Below are 21,136 nucleotides of genomic sequence, written 5' to 3'. Positions count from 1 at the left end.
ATGGACCCCAATGTTCAATGCTACCTATTAGTAGAAAGGAAAGTACATGATGCATTTGCTTGCTATAAACAAATTTATGATGAAAAGAAGAAGAGGAATAAGCAAAGCACATTGGACATTTTCATCAAAAAACAAAGGTAATACTAGAAGAGCTGCAGCCGTGTTCTTCACATAAGGAAGGTAATGAAGATGCGATTATCAAGGAAGATTTTGGTGATTATTCTCCTGCGTTATAGTGGCAATAACGCACAGTACAGTTTTATAAGATTCAAAAATTAAAATGACAATATTCTTATTACTGTTAAGTCTCTAACCCCTATAACTCTGTTGATTTAATGTATCGACTTACATTCTGCCTTATGGAATGGAACCCTGACGTAAGTCGAGGGATGTATATATATAAATACTTTTTTCCAGTTAACGTGTAGAGGCAAGTACACGCGCCAACAAACTACCACTGCCTGAGCACAGTTTAACTTTTTTGCAAGGGGGGGGGGGATTCAGTTTGGATATGGTGTGTTTGTGTCCTTGTAATGGTGTTTGAGAAGGATCTGTTATAGGTTTGTATGTATGTGTGAGAGAGAGAGAGAGTAAATTCCCTCTAATTTTCAGTCTTGCTGTAATATTTACATAGCACCTGTTTCCGCTCTCTGTAGGTCCCTAGGTTTCTGTAATCGAATGGAAGTTTGTTTAGATTAGGTTCCTTGCTGCTCGTATAAGTGATGGTTGTTCTCTTTGTTAACAGAATATCAGTTTTACCATTTTATTTTGCAGCAATTGTAATCTGTTAAGTTTGAAGTCTGCGCAGAATGTGTATGATGTAATTGCATATCTTAAAATGTTTTCACATAATGATTTATAGATTAGTATTTTTGTGTGTGTCGGAGCAATGTCTTTTAATCAATATAGTTTGCTTGCTATTATCTTGAGTTTGTTGTTTCCAAGTTTGATCAGCATTGAAGTGAAGTCATATAACATGCTGTTTTCACCTGTGTGATGGCTGTGGTTTTAGGATCAGCGCTTTGTGTATAGGAGGATGGATGTTGGATAGTTAGATATTTAATTTCTATGGGTAGGGTTTGGGAATTTTTGAACATCGTTATCTTTGTTTTTTCAGGGTTTAAATAATGCCATTTTCAGTTAGCCAGTTGGCGATTTGATTGATGTCATCTTGCATATTTGTGTAAGCGACATTTGCATCGTTGTGAATGGATTCTATGGCCATGTTGTCTGCGTATTGCAAGATTTTCCTTTTTAGGGGAAGATGGCTAATATCGTGTGTGTATATGTAAAAAGAATGGGAGATAGAACAGCTCCTTACTCCACAGGTTACCGGTACCTCTTTGCTGTGTACTGATCCTATATGTATGATGTGGTTTCTGTTTTTTATGTATGCTTTGAACCACTAGAGTAGACAATCCCCAATTCTGATAAGTGTTAGTTTGTTCAACAAGGTTTTGTGTGTTAGTATGTCAAATGCTTTTGTTAGGTCAATAAAAACGACTAATACTATTCTGTTTTTATCTAATGCAGCATTTATTAGTCATGAAACCTCCCAGGAGTGGTCATCATCATCACAAACAATGGGAACACTGCCCATTAGTGTCTGATGACTCCTTCACTATCTTCTTCCACCTTTCTTTGTCCAGTGCACCGTGTCGCAGTTTCTGTACACCAATTCCACCAGTGCTTTATGTCATCTATTCATTCTCTGTATCATCTACCACTATGTTTACACCATCCATAATACCAAACATGAATGTCTTTATCTTCCGGTCCTCACTCATTCTACAGATGTGTCCAAATAATTGCAGATTCCGTTTTATAATCTTCTGCATTAGATTCTTCTTTGGCTGTATCTTCCAATAGAGCTCTTCATTTGTAATTTTCTGTACTCATCCTGTTCTTAGAATCTTCCTGTAACAAATTCTTTCAAATGCCAAAATTCTTTTTCTTGATTCTTTATTTATCACCCACGTTTCAGATCCATACAGTACACCGCTAAAGATGCATGTTTCCAGCACTCTTACTTTTGTTTGCAGGCTGATCACTTTACTTTTCCAGATGTTATCAATGGCCTTCAGATTTGTTCTTCCCTTTGCAACCGTGATCTTTATTTCTTTTTTTTTTTTTTTTTTTTTTTACAGTCCAAACCATGTCATTTTACTTACCAAATATATGAATTGTTCATTTTCTATATTAATTCCATCCACTTGTATCCTTTGTTTCATGTTCTTCTCACCAAATACAATTTTTTTTTTGTTTTTTTTTCCAAGTTAATAACAAGTCCAAATCTCTTTCCATTTAACAGTTTCAATGTTTTTTGTAGTTCTCTTTCATATTCTTCAATAATAACACTGTCATCCAGGAGTGTTGCTGTTTCTTTATATTTTTGAATGCCATATTGTGTTTTGGGGATGATTTGGAATTTTTCAATGTATGTGAAGAGTTTACAATACCCAATGCACTCCATAATTTGGTTGATTACAGAAAATTTTGCGATGGGTCTGTAATTACTTATAATGTATCTTTTTTTCATGTTTATGTTTATGTATGGGAGTGATTAATGTAGTCAGTGCTTCAGGAATGTTCCCTGTTTCGAAGATTTTATTTAACAGTTTTAGCATAACTGGACATAGGTTAGTTGAGTGTTTTTTGATGTTTTGGTCTGATTCTGTCTATTCCTGGTCCTTTGTTAGGGTTAATTTCTTGAATTGCAAGTGAGAGTTCTTTTGTTACTAGGACCACAAGCAACCACACTGACTGGGTTGCTTGTGGTCCTAGTGGAGAATGTTTCCTGTAGTTTTTGGACACAGTTTGCGAAGTGCTGATTAAAGTTGTTTGCCAACTGTTTCAGGGATTTGGGCTTGCAAGCAAAGTTGTGTTTTATTGTTTCTGTAATAATAATTTACAATCTTCACTAAAATTATGCATATCCTTTCCTTTAGTGTTACAAGGTGATCAGCATTCATTTTACATGAATTATGGACTATACAACCATGTTATCAATAATTATTTTAATTTTCTGAAGTTTCGACCTTCATATTAAGATAATCATCTGGAGTATATATATACACACAGAGACAAGCTAAATTACATTTCACATAGTATGCTGAAGAGACAATGATTTGATCAACGGTTATTATACTGGCCTGACCTCTAATGAAAATAAAATTATAATAAATAAATAAAATAAAATAAATTAACTAAATCAAAGCTATATTCCATTTAGGACAACATCAGAGAAACATTCTTTCATATAGAACCTGAATTACCTATGGTTCTATTTAAAATTAACTCTTAGGGAGAAAGGTTAGATGGGTAGAATATGTGCCTTCCATATGTTTGGGATTTTTAGACCATCATTATCGTTAAGATTAGGGTGACTGATAAGAATCTAACATCCTCCTTAAATTTACATTCATACCATGTTTTGGTGTGATGTAAACAACAGATGCTTTTCCAGTTAATTCTATGTAAAGTGTTCAAGGCATGATCAGAAAGGCCAGCTTCACCATAGTTATTATATTTAATGTGTCGTTTATGTTCCTTTTGTCTGATAGGAATTGTGCGTCCTGTTTCCCCTATATATAGGGCAAATTACAAGTGCAATGAATACAGTATAGCTGAGGGTGGGCCAGTGGGGGGGGGGGGTTGGATCCTTCGATGTGTTGAGTAAGTTCTTTAATTTTGCAGGAGGTTTAAAGGTGGCTTTAAGGTTGTATTTTTGTAGTATTCTGTTTATTTTGTCTGATATCCCTTTAATGTATGGAATGGTTACAGTTTTATTATGGTCTTGTTTATTTTTGTTTTTAAGTGAGGTCATATACAGAATTTTGTTGATAGTATTTTGGCTGTAACCATTTTTCAGGAAGGTATTGCTGATAACTTTTAATTCATCTTTAAGTGCTTGCTCATTGGAGCAAATCTTCACAGCCCTGTTTTTAAGTGTATTAATGAACAATAGTTTTTGTGTTGGGTGGTGGTGGTGGTGGTAGGAGTTTTTGTGTATATATTGACCAGTATGTGTCGGGTTCCGATAAACAGTGAAGGAAAGACTGCCAGAAGGAAGACGTGTGACAAGTTTATCTAGAAACGGAAGTGTATTCTGCTTTTCACTCTCAATTGTGAATTGTATGCATTTGTGTTGTTTATTTAGGTGACTGATGAAAGTGTCTAGTGGCCATTGGGCCAGATAGCAAAAACATCGATTTTGATGCTTATGCAAAAAAAAAAAAAAAAAAAAAAATTAATTATGGGAGGTTAATGGAGGTTAACCATTATCCCCCCCCCATTGCTAACTTTTACATGGAACATTTTGAGCAACATGCTCTAGATTACTCTCCTTAAAAAACCCAGAGACTGGCTTAGATACGTTGACAATGTTTTCATTATCTGGCCACATGGTCGCCAGATACTAGAAACTTTCCTCAGTCACCTAAACAAACACATACAATTCACAATCGAGATTGAAAAGCAGATCATGCTTCCATTTCTAGATATGGAAGTGTGATCATACATCTTCCTTCTGGCAGTCTTTCCTTCACTGTTTACCGGAAACCGAGACATCCTGGCCAATACATACACAAAAACTCCTACAACCACCCAACACAAAAACTAGGGGTCATTAAAATGAAAATGTGTAAAATCAAAAGTTATGCATAATTGACTGAAAATCTTGTTCTGTCGGTTCTTCAGTGAGAATGCAGTTGAAGTTTTCAACATTCCTCTAAATTTTCATTATTTTGGTGTTTTTACTGCAGATTTTCATGCCAAAATTGTACGTTAGTTATTCAGTTAAATTAAGAATCTCGAAAAGTTTGCAATGGATTTGTTCAGAAATACAACATCTGCATAAAGCAAAGAGCTATTGTTTGACATCTCCATTTCAATCATCAGGCTTGAAAGTCACTTTCTTTGATAATGTGATCCATAGATGTAAAAAATAACAATGGAGATAGAGTACATCCTTGTCTTACCCTTGATTTTAATCCTAACCATCTTCCAGTAGTTCCTTCAATTGTAATTCCAGACATACAACTCAAATACAAATTTATTGCTTATTATAATGTTCATTCACCTCATATAATTGTAGCATTTTGAAATGCTTTTCTCTTCACATCATGTGCCTTTTCCAAATCTACAAAACTTAAATACAGATCCCTGTTATATTCCTATGATTTCTCAACTATCTGTCATAAGAAAATCTGATCCTGACAACCTCTATTTGCCTCATCTCAGCTTGTTCTTCTCCTAGCTTCCCTTCCACAAATTTTTTGGCCTTTTCTCAAGTATACTAGCATAAATCTTACCAGAAACATTTAGTAGGAAATTTTCTGTAATTCTCACAATTTTATTTCTCTTTTTTACAGATGGGTACTATGAGAAGTGTACTCCAATAATCTGGAATTCAACTCTCTGCCGAGGCCATGTCCACGCGGTAAGCCTAATGGCTGTGCCTTTCGCAACCATATACCTGGGGAAAGAGTGTCCTAGGTTTGATTCCTGTCGAAGACGTGAGGAGCTTAAGGATCTTCCTCAGTCATAGTCAAGTTAGCTGGTCTTGGGTGCGGGCATCAGGGCTTTTGCTCAGTTTATCCTGGGGTGTTCCTCTCGCGAAGCAGGCAAACCAGCCCCTATGAATACATGCTTTGACAGACATGAGATACTACCGGGAATAAGGAGCAACCAATCTATTCTGCAGGATTATCGGTTACAGAAGCTTATGCGGTAAAAATGTGTAAGCCTGAGCGAAAGCATAACATACTATGAGGAGGCCAAGGCCATCCATAACGTAACCAATGTAAAACTTTCATATCTTCATAATTCAGCGTTTCTGGTTAAATGTCATCTATTCCAGCTGCTTCTCCATCTCAGGCTTTTAATAGCTTTTTCTACCTCAAGTATTAATAGGTAGCCCTGATTGCATTCCTCCTGAATATTTAACATAACCACTATTCTGTTACTGCATGTTTCATTCAAGCCTTTCGATGCAATTACTCCAGATATCTGTAATATTCTGCTACCTTTGTGTTATGTCTTCCATATTCTTACCAAACTCTTCCCATAACTTTTGTTTCCCTACTTCTATGCTCGTATTAGCTGTCTTACATATTTTCTTTCTATTCTCGCTCTCTCTCAGGGCATTTGCCAACTAACTTGCTAAGATATTATTATTACCCCAAGACCTCATGGAGTCAAAGACTCATCTGGGAGGTCGTTTTATCACACACACACACACACACACACACACACACACACACACACACACACACACACACACACACACACGGCTCATCATACCGTGACTTGAACACATTCAAACTTCTTGCAGACACCACACTCTCGAGCAAGGCATTCCAATCATTTACAACTCTGAACGAAAAACACCTGCCTCTCACTCCCCTACTCACACCCTCTTTATACAGTTTCCAGGGATGACCGCTAGTTCTCCCCCGATCTCCCACTATTTTCTGTAGAACTTCTCCAGCATCGATCCCAAGTCTTCAGATAGGTCACGTGGCCTATCTGAAGACTTCTTCGCAAGTCTTCAGATAGGTCACGTGGTTTTCCTGAGTGACGGGTTAGGAGATTTCTCCATCCGACACAATAAAGAAACAAAGTGCATGGGATTTCGATTCCGTGTTCCTATGGTAAGAAATGAGGGACGCCATTTAGTTAAAAAGAAAGAAGATAATGTCAGTGTGTTTCATCGTCCAGTGATTGAAATGAGAGAAAGAAAATTCTATACAGAAGTCACTGCCCACGTGGTGAATCTCAGCCATAGAATAGATGACCCTGATTGAAGAATGTAAGGTAAAGATTGTGAAAGCCCATCTTAGTGCCAAAAAAGAGAACTTAGGAGTGATAAGTTATAGAAGAGTTCGTCCTAGGAAGGTACAATTGGAAAAGGGTGGAGACCAGTGTAGAAGACCCAAGTTAAAAGGTATTGTAAAAACTCGTGTCAATTCAAATCATATGTAACTGTAATCATTGCTCAATTACTGAACAGTTGAAGGGATTAATGAGAATTATACTAGGACTTTAGTACCCGTCAGAGACTAGAATGAGAATGAGCTTGTTACTATACATTAATAAGTATAGTAACAAGTATACATTAATAAGTATAGTCCTGTGCCTAGAGATTTATGCATGTACATTGTATTTTATTTAAGAGAGTTTTAAAGATCAAAAGTGTGTATTAGCTTGGCGAAAGGATAATTTTAATCCATATTATCTTAGTGAGAAAATTAGAGTACCTGATTATATATGTCCTATAAAATACAGAATTATAGCGTGATCAGATCAGTAAGGAGTTATACAAAAAAACAAGGTCAATTAGTTCTAGTTGACCTTGTTTCTAGTATACATGTTTGTATGTATAGAATCTGTTATGGCGATATGATCACAATTCTTATATAGGATCTTAACCTAACACTTGTGTTTAGCTAGTGTTAATTTGTATTATATATTCTTAGTATTGAATTGAGTTTTATTTGATAAAGAATGAATTGTATCATGTTTAAGTTTTTTCAATAAACTTTTAATTAAAAGAAACACATGTATTAACCACAGTGAAATTATTTAATTGTAAATATTTCATCCTAAGTATCTTAGGACATCATCAGTACAGTAGTTTAAAACAATAACAGGAATAACATACAGTTAGGGCGCATAATTACAATAGAATCTTATTAAATGTGTGTAACGTGTTACAGAAGTAAGTAAGTAAAAAAAAAATTATTTAATGCAATTTTGTATTTTATAGGACATATATAATCACTGTGGTTAATACATGTGTTTCTTTTAATTATGATCGCACCACAAGTTTCGTTATTTAAAAAAAAATAATAATAAAATAAACTTTTGTTCCTTGAAAATACAGTTGTCCGAGATTGCCACTCAATGCACCACTTGTAAAAACGAACGAACCTAATCACACGGGGGGGGGGGGGGGGTTGTTAAGTTACGAGATAATAGTCACAACTGCATATTAGTTTCACACTCAGGCATATTTTGTAATTGCTCCTTGTTTTTGAATTTTATATCTTAAACTAAATGTCCTGAAAGGCACAGTATAAAATAAATATTTGGGGACACAAGGGGAGAAGAAGCTTGAATATTTGTATTTGGGTGATATCTCGTATATAGATAAGATTAGGATAAAGACAAGTATAGTTTCACATGTAAGGATAGTTGAAAGCCTAATAATCGTAAATTGGACACAACACCACTTCTTACTCACAGCCTCCCTATACAGCTTCCAGGGATGATCTCGTTTCCACCATATCATGAAAAACCTCTTCAACATTAATCCTATAACAACCCCTTTCGAACTTGTACGTCTCTATAATATTACCCCTCTTCTGCCTATCCACTACATTATAAATTACATCTTTGCAACCATTCTTCATACTCAACATTCCAGTGACTGGAAACTACCTTAGTCAATCACCTCAGGACCCTTTCCAGTATTCCTTCATCATTTTGAAAACCAGGTGACCAAATCTGTGCATAGTAATCACGGCCTTATACAAGTAACTAATGTTGTTTTTTAAAAGAATAGATATGCATGTAGAGGAACAAGATCTATAATTGACTATCATTTGCAATCAGAAATTAGCTCCACGTATGAGAGATGTACATGTTTATAAAGGAAATGAAATCATTATTTAGTAGTTTCTAAAATGGAAATACTAACAAAATGGATAAAAGAAGTAAATAAGAAAAAACAAGGAACAGAATAAGTATACAAAGTATATCTATTATAAGGAGAAAGTATCAGGTTGCTACATTAATCACATTGACAGATTACTTAAAACAAGCCAAAATTAATGGAGATATAGAAGAATGGGAAACTTTCATAAAGATAATTCATAGCAGCTTCTGCAATACTTGGAAAGAAAAATAACATATTAAAAAGAAAAACATTAATTTTGGAAATATGGAATACAGATACAGAAAATGTAATGAAAGAAAAACAAGTAGCATACAAATCATTCCTTCAAAAACAAACAAAGGAAGCAGAAGTAATATATAAAAACAAAAGAAGCAAACCATAGTAAAGAAATCTCACCAAGGGAAGAAGATATACATGTAAGAGAAGACATAGCCTACAAAATATTAAGGAAATTAATGAATTAAGAAAAAGATACAGCACCAATCAACATAATACAAGGGAAACAATGGATATAAGAATGTATGGTATGACCCAAATTTATTAACAGAAAATAACAATGAAAAAATCAGTACTGATATAGAGCCAGTTAGACTGGAAGAACTAAAAGAAGAATAAGGGTTACAAAAATAGTAGGTATAACAGAGGGATGGAAGTGTGGTGGAAAATATTTACATCTGAGATTGTTAAAATTAATAAATTATTCAAGAGCTAAGGTTATTATTATTATTATTCAGACCTCCATGGAGTCAAAAGACTCATAGTGGGAGATCCTTCCTAAGAACATAAAGTCTGTCAAGACTCATCAAGGGCAGGTTCCCCCTAAGAAACACAAAATTTATCATACCACTCCTTAAACTCATTGACCGTTCTCGCCCTCACCACTCTATCGGGCAATGCATTCCACGGCTCAACCACCCTCCATGCAAAGAAACCACTCCTCACCCTCTTGCTCACAGTTTCCTTTCGTAACTTGCAGGGATGGCCTCTAGTCATCACTCCTTTCTGCTGTTCAACCAAGTGAAAGAACTCCCCAGTGTCAAGCCTGTAACCACCTCTCAACAGTTTAAAAGTCTCAATCATATCACCTCTCCTTCTTCTATCTGCCAAACTCTGCAGTCCACATTCCCTAAGCCGATTCCCATAACTATCCTTGTGCAGTCCTGAGACCATCTTTGCCATCCGTCTTTGTATCTTTTCCACAGTTAATTTATCCCCTTCAAATCCTGGGAACCAAATCTGAGAACAATAATCCAAGCGTGGTCTGATCAGACTTATACAACGGAATGATAACCCTCTTATCTCTGCAGGTCAGTGTCTTTCTCATAATTGCAGCAATCCTCTGTGTTACCTTCACCACCTTTGCAATATGTCCCCTAAACTTCAGGTTTCTATCAATCATCAACCCCAGATCTCTTGTCTCCCCAACTTCCTCCAGTATAACTCCTCCCATAGAGTATGCAGCATCCCATCGATGTTTCCCAAACCTCAAGACCTTACATTTTGCTGCATTAAACTGACATCCCCATTCATTTGCCCATCTATCTAGCTTATTCAAATCCTCTTGCAGGGCTACCACATCTGCACTATTACTAATAATCCTTCCCAGCTTCGCATCATCTGCAAACAACTGAATATCCCATTGCAATCCACTGGCAATGTCATTGATATAAAGGTTAAAGAATATAGGTCCTAGTACTGAGTCCTGTGGGACCCCACTTGTAACCTTCTGTCTCCTTGAAACTGCTCCACCATACACAACTCTCTGATACCTATTAGACAGCCAATCCTGAATCCAGTTGACCAATCTGACATCCAGACCCATGTGTTGCAACTTAAATATCAGCCTATCATGTGGCACCCTGTCAAATGCCTTTGCTAAGTCTAAGAAAATTGCAGTATATGCCTTTCCCTCATCCAATGTTCTTGTAACTTTATTATAAAAGGCCAGCATATTGCTAAATCAAGAACGCCTTTTCACAAATCCATGTTGACTCTCACAGATAACATTACCCTCATCTGACCAGTGCTGTATACGGTCCCTCACTACTTTCTCCAAGATCTTAACAACTACTGATGACACACAGACTGGTCTATAATTAGACACTTCCAGTCTGTTACCACCCTTATGCAATGGCACTATCTTACCTTCCTTCCATTCCCTGGGCATCTTTGCCGAAGCAGACTTTCATTGAAAATTCAGGTTAAATGCACTGTCAGTTCCCCAGCACATTCTCTCAAAACTCTTGGTGAAATACCATCCAGTCCAAAAGCTTTATTGACATCCAGAGTTCTCAGGTATCTGAAACACACTCTCCTCCTGCACCTCTAAACCTTGAACCTGCCCTATCCCTCTAGCATTAAAACTGACTCCTCCAGGATGAAATACTCCAATAAAGTGGTCATTGAAGAATTCCACTATATCCTCTGCATCAGTCACTCTATTCCCATTTTTATCCCACAATATCATTCTTCCACAGTCATTTCTCCTCCTACTGGCCACATAGCTAAAAAATTCCCTAGGATTTTCTTTGGATCTTAGGGCCAATCTCCTCTCATATTCCAGTTTCGCTTTCCTTGCCACACTAGTCACTCTTCTGGCCTGTGCCTTATATTCTTCATGCATCCTCTCTTCACCTGTCTCCTTATATTGTTTCCATAGCCTCTTTTTCACATGCAATTGCTGTTTAATATTGTTTGTCATCCACTTTACTCCAAATTGTGTCCTCTTCTTCACTCGTGGTATACAACTTACCATTGCTGCTAACAAATATTCTTTCACAACCTCCCACGCACCAACGATATTCCGGCCTTCCAATTCCTCCCTCCATAAAACTTCTCGAAGTTGACGTCTAAGACTATTATAATCACGTGCATTATAATTCCACATAAGTTCCCGTCTCTTTGATACTCTTGCATGTCTATTCATTTTCCAAGTCAAAACCATATGGTCACTCTCTCCAACTGGTGGGAGAGATGTCATCTCAGTTATTATCAACTCTTCTGATGCTATAACCAAATCTAAACCTCTTGAACCTCTTGTTCCCTCTGTTACATGTTGCCTAAGACATTTGTCCTTCAAGAATTCTAGAAATTCCATTCCACTATTGCTACATGCATCTTCCTCTCTCCAATTTATACTACTGTAGTTAAAATCTCCCATAACAATCATTCTTCTTACACTTGCCAAACTTAGCTGTCTAAACATCTCCTGGTCCCCATCCTCCGTGCTCCTGGGTCTGTAGCAACACCCCACTAAATATCCTGTCTTGCCTACCTCTACCTCACACTATATGCTCTCAAAATCATTTGTCTCACTTCCTTCCAAAGCCTCCACTCTTAGAGGACACAGGTCATCACTTATCATAAGCAGTACCCCACCACCACACTTTCCCCTCCTATCCTGACGAAAAATGCTATACCCAGCGACTTCTATTCCTGTTATTATATCCCCTTCTGTCAACCACGTCTCAGTGATCCCAATAATTTTTGGCCAGGCTGATGCTATCTGCGCCACCAATTCCTCTCCCTTATTCTGGATACTCCTGGCATTAGTATAAAGCATATAAATGCCATTGTTTCTATACCCAGCATTATCCCTTCTAGACTCCACTGGACTCAGTGTTACCTGACATCGTCTCTCTTCTCCCAAGTATCCATTCCCACAAGAGGCCACCCCTGCTATCATCCTCCCTGGGACACACCGACTCTTTCAGAATAGCAATCTCTCCAGATGCGTATGTCCTTCCTCATTCAAATGTAAATGGTCTCTCGGATACAATTCCTCTCTTTCCTCAAACGCACTCCAAGCATCCACATATACCAGTCCCCTCTTGTCACACATTCTTGCTATTATGCCATTCGATATCATCGCTCTTCTGCTCAGCTCATCATTATCATACCTAGGCAACACACACGTTATATTTCCTCTCTCTGTCTTCTTCCGTAAATTAGAGTACCTGATTATATATGTCTTCCGTACAGTCTCAAGCAAAAACCTCATATCTCTCGCTGCCTGACTTACATTACCACTCAAGTCATTCGTTCCTACCATCACAATCATCTCATCCACCCTTTCACCTCTCTTAATTGCCATAGCCACCCTTTCTATTGTTCCTCCTGGCAAACACTCCTCACGCATCCTATCTTGAAAACCATGGATCATTGAGTCGCCATACATTATACCTCTTACCATTCCCTCTCTCCTATTGTTTCCATTCTCTCCTCTTCTTTCATTCTCATAGGTCTCTCTCATTCCCTCTCCTCTACTGTTATTCTCTCTTCTAGCATTCCCATACCTCTCTCTCCTACTGTTTCCATTCTCTCCTCTTCTAGCACTCCCATACATCTCTCTCATTCCCTCTCTGCTACTGTTTCCATTTTCTCCACTTCTAGCACTTCCATATCCCTCTCTCATTCTGTCTATCCTACTGTTTCCATCCTCTTGTCTTCTAGCATTCCCATACCTCTCTCTCATTCCATCTCTCCTACCGTTTCCATTCTCTCCTCTTCTAGCACTTCCATATCTCTCTCTCTCTCAATCCATCTCTCCTACTGTTTCCATCCTCTCGTCTGCTAGCATTCCCATACCTCTCTCTCATTCCCTCTCTTCTGTTTCTATTCTCTCCTCTTCTAGCACCCCCATACCTCTCACTCATACTCCCTAAATTCTCTCTCTCTCCTACTCTGATTCTCCTGGCATTTATCTCTTCCATTCTCCTAATCTTATCTTTCATACTTCTGCTCTCATTCACAAGACATTCCGCCTCCTCTTTCAACTCATCTATCTCCCTCTGCAGGTCAGTCACTCTTAATCTAAATTCACTCTCCCAAACAAAACCATCTCCTAAACTTTCGCAGTCACTCACACCTTCCACACTATCAACTATTATTTTCTCATTCATATATATCTTTTTTTCATTCTCTCCTATCACACTACTTGTCTTCCTACATTCATTCCCTGTTCCTGGAGCAACAAAATCAGATATCAATATTTCTAATGCACTTATTTCCTCCAACTGCCTGCATTTTGCGCATATACGCTCTCCGCTCTCTTTCACAAGCCATACATCTAATTCCCGAGACGCATACATGCCGCAAGTACTGCATGCCACAAAGTCCCTTATGATATTGCTAATAATTGAGTTCTTAAATGGCGGAGGACTTGGCGATACGCCACTTGCGACTGCTGCTGAATCTGTCATCATTCCTTACTGCCGAGTAGCGTAATCGTTAATTATTCAATTAATAAATTCCGTTAAATAAATAGAAAAAAAAAGTACAAACAATTACAAGCAAAACAAAACGTTTAAGTACACTAAATAAAATTAAATATAACTAAATACAGTAATGAAAACTTAGCTTCGTTTTGTCTTCCACCGTTATGCATTCGATTCCGAAGGTAACCAAAATATATTATATCGCGACAGCAACTAACTTCCAAAAAACAACCACTGAAGTACACTCGTATTCAGAGAAACGATTTAGCACTCAAAAACATAGAAAAACGGGGGGGAAAAAATGGACTATTCATCAATTAAAAATCACTTTCTTCTACACAGCTCAAATTCACTGCCAAAAAAAATCCATTACCCTCTAAGGGTATTAATCACCACATCTCAAGATCGATTAACTCTTACACCTTCCCAAAATTATATACATGATTAAGAAAGGAAATTGAGGTGACTATGGAAATTACAGAGGAATAAGGTTATTAAATACAGGTTACAAAATATATAGCGAAATTTTGAATGAAAGACAGAAATGTTGCGAACAATCTACTCTCAAAAGAACAAAAAGGTTTCAGGCATGAATGATCATATATAGATAATATGTTTTAAAATTAATTAATGAAAAAAGATGAGAATTGAATTTGGAGATTAATTTGGCCTTTACAGATTATGAGAAAGCTCTTAATAAAATACATAGAGAAAAACTATGTAGTGTAATGAAAAAACAAGGATATCCATTATATTAGTACAAAAGCTGCTTGACTAATTCTTTTTAGTCACCTATTTTTCTTTTCAATATGATATTCACTTATATCCTGTTTAAAACAAAGTGATGAGACCTTCCCATTTAGAAGCTGTTGCTGTATCAGGGAATGCACTGGTTGAGTTCATTGTAAGTGTAGATAGTATAAATAACTTCAAAGCTTATTATGATAGACATGTTGCTGTTTGAGTGGGGCTCCAACAATGAGGCTGATGACTCCATGGAAGTTACCAAATAATAATAATAATCTTGTATTCTGAACCACTATGAAAATATCACTATCAATAGCAGCAACTTTTTTGCATCTTCTCCCCATGTAATTTGTGTGCATCGTTATACTGAAACATGGTGGTAATGATGACCAGTCCATGTCATGAACAGAAATCTAGAAATCAGATACCATTACTATTAGTTTGGTCCTTTTCTCAAATTTTGCAAAAACATTTCTATTTAATGGTATTCATTTCCTGCTTGACTGTTCAGATCACCAACATTTTGCCGGCCTGGTTGGCCAAGAGGCTAGCATACCCACTCTCCAACCAACAGACTGCAGGTTCAAATCCCATCATAGGCATGGATGCGTATGATTGTCTTAAGGTGGGAGATGAATTTCACTGCCCAAGTTTGAGACCCCCACACTGCTTATTCAAGGCCTGAAGTGGCTTGAAAAGGTTCCATGTTTGGTCTTTAGAGCAACATTTCCAGATTATGTAAAACAAACGAAAAATACAAAAATATATATACAAGGTTGGTCTTAAAAGTTCTCAGCCTTGAACATAGATTGCAATAATATCGACAAGATTTTTTTTTTCTAAGTTGGTACATCTGTCATAAGCATCCATGTGAAACTGCAAGAGTCAAAGTACGTGAAATTGCTGAGACTATAGGCCTTTCAAAAGAATGTGTGGGATATATTTTGCATGAAGAATTGCAAATGAAAAGCATTGTGCAAGATGGGTGCTGCGCTTGCTCACAGCAGATCAAAAATGCACTCACATGAAAATCTCTGAACAGTGCTTGGAGTGTTTTAACAAGAATAAAACTGATTTCGTGCACCGATTTAATACTATGGATGAGACTTGGATTCACCATTACACACCAGAATCCAAACAGCAGTCAAAATAGTGGTCAGAAGCCAGTTGTTCAGCCAAAGAAGACAAGATCATGGCATCAGTGTTTTGTGATGCTATAGGCACTTTGTTTATTAATTATCTTGAAAAGGGTAAAACAATAACTGGGGAATATTATTCCAATCTTTTAACCAGAATAGACGAAAAAATTTGTGAGAAAAGACCTGGTTTGCAAAAGAAAAAAATCATCTTTCATCAGGACAATGCACCTGCCCACAAAGGTGTTTTGGCAATGTGAAAATTAAGGGATTTGCACTACGAATTGTTGAAACATCCGCCCTATTCCCCAGTTTTGGCTCCCTCTGACTTCTGTTTCTTCCCAAAACTAAAACTCTTCCTCGCTGGTCAGCATTTTTTTTTCATATCAAGAGGTGATTGCAGTTGTAGAAGGTTATTTTGCAGATCTTACTGAGAACCACTACAGGGACAGGATACTGGCACTAGAGCATTGCTGGAATAAATGTATTAGTCTTGAGGGAGATTATGTTGAAAAATAAAAATAATTTTGAAATTATAAATTTGTTTTTTTCATTGTTAGGCCGAGAACTTTTCAGACCACCCTCGTATATACATAACTGATAAAAATATATTAAAAAAACTCTAACTAGCCTGCCCACGGTACAAAATGTACTATAAGTTTACAAATAACCTCTCATGGGTGGGAGCAACATAAAAATTTAGTACAAAATTTTAGATCACCAACATTTAGTATAAAACTACTTGACTAATTCTTTATAAATCTTTCTTGCCTATTTTGGCAACTTAACTTCTTTTTTGCATCTTCTCCCCCATTGTACATTGTTATATTGAAACATGGTGTTAGTAATGGCCAAGTCCATGTTATGAACAGAAATCTAGCAGATACTTACCATTACTATTAGCTTTGTCTTTTTCTCAAATTTTCCAAAAACATTTCTATCTGCGTGGTAGCCTGCTTTACTGTTTAGATCACCAACAAGGAACCAGCTTTTCAACTTTTTTTTTATGTTAGCTGCCTTTTCTAATGACAAGGCATAGGAAAATCTTCTGTGGAATCATCACCACAAATATGTTTCATTGTCATTTCCACATTTTAAAATTTGCACTAAAACCAACTTGAAATTGTCTGCCAATCAAAAATTTATCTTCGTGTTTGGTGTTTAATGCTATAAATACTTCTTTCTCTCCTCGATCACTATTATCCAAATACGATGAGTTGAATGTACGACAAAGTCCTGTCATTCATTTCAGGATGATGATGATGATAAAAATGCGTTACTCAAATGAAGAAGACCGAAACAAGTGAGATATGCAAATTATATCCACATGGTACTTCTCTCTTCTACAAGTTCAGTTTCTTTCCATTGACACTTTCTATGTTGATGATTTCTATCTTTGATTCTTCTGACATTGGTTCAATAATATTCAAAAAGGTATTAAATTTTGGGAAACTTTTAAGAGAGTTTTCAAGTAAGTGTTGGATGGCTCCAGAGGTTTCAAGAAAAATATGGAATGGCTTCAAGGGCTATCTGTGGGGAAGAGAATGATGTACCACAGATTCAGTTAATTAATGAATTATGTACTGGTGAAATTAAAAATATGATCATAGAATATATCAATGATATTTTTAATGCTGATGATCATCAAAACAGCTGATTTTTTGACAGGATGGCAGAATAAAGACCCAGAGGAAGACCAAAATCTGAGTTGATTGATAAAGTAAGTAGTGTCTTAGAAGACAGAAATATAAAATCTGTTAATACTGTCTTGACAGATAACATTAATTTGGAAGAAAACTGTCAATAGGAAGTTAGTAATGATATGAGATGATCATAGAATATAATATCAGTGATATTTTTAATGCTGATGATTAGCAAAACAGCTGTTTTTTTTTTTGTTTTTTTTTGCCAGGATGGCAGAAAAGAGATCCAGAGGAAGACCAAGAGAGAAATATAAAATTTGTTAATATTGGAGTCTTGACAGATAACATTAATTTGGCAGAAAACTGTTGATAGGAAGTTAGTAATGATGCAACATTTTCAGTCATATATCATAATCTCCTGTACACCACTCCCCCAAGGAAATTTAATAATGAGGAGGGAATGTAACAGTTAATTCCACATCATATACTCAATATATACTCATCATATGGGGAGGGGGGGGGCTGAAAAGTTCTGATAAACACCTAGAACAAAAATGATATTAAAGCAACTGATATAACCACAAGAAAAAACATAGCTTAAAACCTTTTAATCCCCATGTTTCATCAAATTGTAATAATTTGTTCTTTTTCGTTTAGGGATATATAAGAAGATATAAAATTAATTCATTTTGTTCTAGGTGTTGTCATAGGTTTTGATGAAATTCAAAAATACATAGGTGTGAGCCATCATCAAGTTTTTTGTGCTGCAAGAAAAGTCTGCAACTGAGATTCACTAAACTGTATGCGAGACTTTAGGAAACTGTGCCTCAGCATATCCAACAGTTGTCAGATGGTGATTAAGTTTAAAACTGGGCATCCTGAGACAAGATATGCTCCCAGATCAGGAAGACCTTCCACAGCAATCACACCAAAAAGAATCGATGCAGCACATGCCATGATCCTTGATGATAGACGAATACCAGCCCAAAAACATCACAAAGACTCTGGGGATAAAGAGCTTCTGAATGTCCAGATGGTAGAGAATGAGTTGAGGTCATTATCTACCATCTGGACATTCAGAAGCTCTCATCGAAGTGGGTCCCCAAATGTTTGGATGACAATCAAAAGAGAGAACATGAACTGTCATCTCAAGGGATTGTGGGTCATTTTGAGAAATCAGGTGCAACTGTTTTGGCTCATATTGTGACTGTTGTGAAATGACTTCATTACTATGACCAAGAGACCAAACAACAGTCAATAGGGTTGAGACACAAAGGTTCTCAATGACTAAGAAGTTCCAAACACAAAAGTCAGCAGCGAAAGTTCTTGCCATTGTCTTTTGGAATATTGATTACACCCAATATGGATGGTGTAATCCTTACCAAGTACCTCAAAAAAGGTAAAACTGTTTATTCAACAATGAAAGAACCACTGAAGGGAAACTGCTGCAGGAAACTGAGCAGAAGTGTGTTACATTTGCAGGACAACACACACCTGCTCACATTGCTCATGAAACCCAACAGACAATACACAATTTGAACTTTCAATGTCTTCTTCACCCACCCTATTTGTCAGACCTGCCTCCATCTGACAATTTCCTATTACCAAATTTAAAGAAACACTTGAAAGGAACAAAATTTACCACAGATGATGAAATTATATCTGCAACTGAGGACTGGTTTGTGCAACAAGGGAGACTTTTTTCTCAGAGGACTACAAATGATGCAGCAGTGTTGTAACACGTCACTTCATGAAGAATATGTAGAATAATGTGTAAGTTACATAGTTCTACCTCAATTTCTTCATGATGATGACCACAACTTTTCAGCACACCCTCACATACTAGGGTGACCAACTCTCCCATATTTCCCGGGAACTCGTGTATTTTAGCTAATTTTTTTTGGATCATCCTGGCTCCCATATTTTTCCTAATCAATCATTGTCATTAATTTTTCAATGTATAATATAACCACCAAATACAATTTGACACCAATATCAATAGTTTGGAAACTTCTAATCGATACAATTCTGTTCCGGCCAACGAATATACATAAGTGTTCTGGCATTCATTGATCTTGTAATCTTTGGCGCCATTTTAATAATCGATACCCATTTGGAATAATGAAATCGTTGGTAGCGATTTTCGATATACACTTCCGGATGTTGTTTGTCTGTTTCCTATCTTGAGATCTTACCAGTCATTATGTCTGCATTCATTCTCAAAGTATTTTCAGTATCCTTGAACATCGAGTGACACAGTAAATTTTCATGATGGATAGTGATGTGTAATGGAAAATAATAATGCAAAAACACCAGCAAAAAAGATATGTAAATACAGGTAACCCTCATATAACGTGGATGTTAGGTTCCATAGAAATGCTGCGTTATATAAATCGCATTATACGAGACTTAGATCACATAGAAAAAGTAGGGTTAGGTTCCGAAATAGTTTTTTTTTTTTTTAATTATATAAACAACAATGACATATCCAACAAAACCAATATTTTTATTTAATTCAGGTAATTCATGTAAGTTAAGAAAACAAACTATGACAAATACATAGTATAAAATTATAAAAATCACAAATTGTACATAAATTTCATTGCACATAATGCATAAATGTTTTAGACACAATGAAATAAAGCGCATATTTTAATCGTCATCACTGTCTTCAGAAATAACATTTCGTAGATGTTCTTTAAGTGGCCGGAGGTCGTCACCACTTGAAATCTCTTGGACGTCATTTGTATGATTCTCATTGCATACTTCGGCTGGTTTAGTTATCAAGAAGTCAGTAATAAGACTTTGCTTTCCACTATGTTGCAATTTTTAATTAAGTTCATAATATGGCGCTAAACAAATATCCAATTGTCTCGCGAATTTTCCCAAGAGCTCCATTGAGGGATCATTATCTGTAAAATAACTTCCTAACTTTCTTGCCAAGTCCAATCCATTTGCTAATTTCTTTAAACTGAATTCTTTAACGGATTCATCACAATCAGAATCTTCGGCGGAACTTTCCCCACCGTTTGGTTCGACGCCATCTATTAATTGTACCAGTTCCTCCTCATTTAAATCTGTTTCTCCATCAATTAATTCACTAATTTCGTTTTCATCCATATCGCAAAAGCCCTCTCCATCAAAAATGTGTGCGACGTTTATTATACGACGTAGCTCAGCATCCACTGGAGGTACGAAATTTTGTTCCATTACGGCTTCAAGCCATATTTTTTTCCAGCAAGCATTCAATGTAGAGGGTTGTAATTCCTTAATGGACAGAAAAATAATTTTCACACAATTCAATATTGAAAACTCTTTCCACGCTTGAGGCAGTGTCATGTTTGGATTAGATTCCATTTTTTCCAAAATTAATTGAAATGCTCGCCGAATATAATATGACTTAAATGTTGATATTATTCCTTGGTCGAGTGGTTGAATAAGTGAAGTAGTATTAGGCAGCAAAAAAGTTATTTTAATATTCGAATGGCTTAAATTTGTTGGGTGGCCTGGTGCATTACCTAAAATTAGATAACGCACCAGGAAGTTTGAAGTCCATATTCTTTTTCTTTGTGTAACTTTCTACATTGGGTATAAAACACTTGAAAAACCAATTTTCAAACATGCTAGCTGTAACCCATGCCTTTTTGTTGGCCTGCCAATAAACAAGTAGGATGGACTTGTTGAGCCCTTTCATCACATGAGGATTTGCAAATC

At 36.4% G+C, this 21,136-nt stretch overlaps 1 protein-coding gene across 1 annotated transcript in view; it reads right to left on the bottom strand.

Moving 5' to 3' along the window:
• Positions 1 to 21,136, bottom strand: part of LOC150099114 (V-type proton ATPase 116 kDa subunit a 1-like) — a 586,531-nt gene that overhangs the window by 519,891 nt on the left and 45,504 nt on the right. The window lies entirely within an intron of this gene.

The sequence above is a fragment of the Typopeltis vanoorti genome, chromosome 15, assembly GCF_054136105.1.
Source record: "Typopeltis vanoorti isolate ZY-2024b chromosome 15, IOZ_Tvanoo_1.0, whole genome shotgun sequence".
Classification (NCBI taxonomy): Eukaryota; Metazoa; Arthropoda; class Arachnida; order Uropygi; family Thelyphonidae; genus Typopeltis; species Typopeltis vanoorti.
This window is presented reverse-complemented; position numbering and strand designations above follow the sequence as displayed.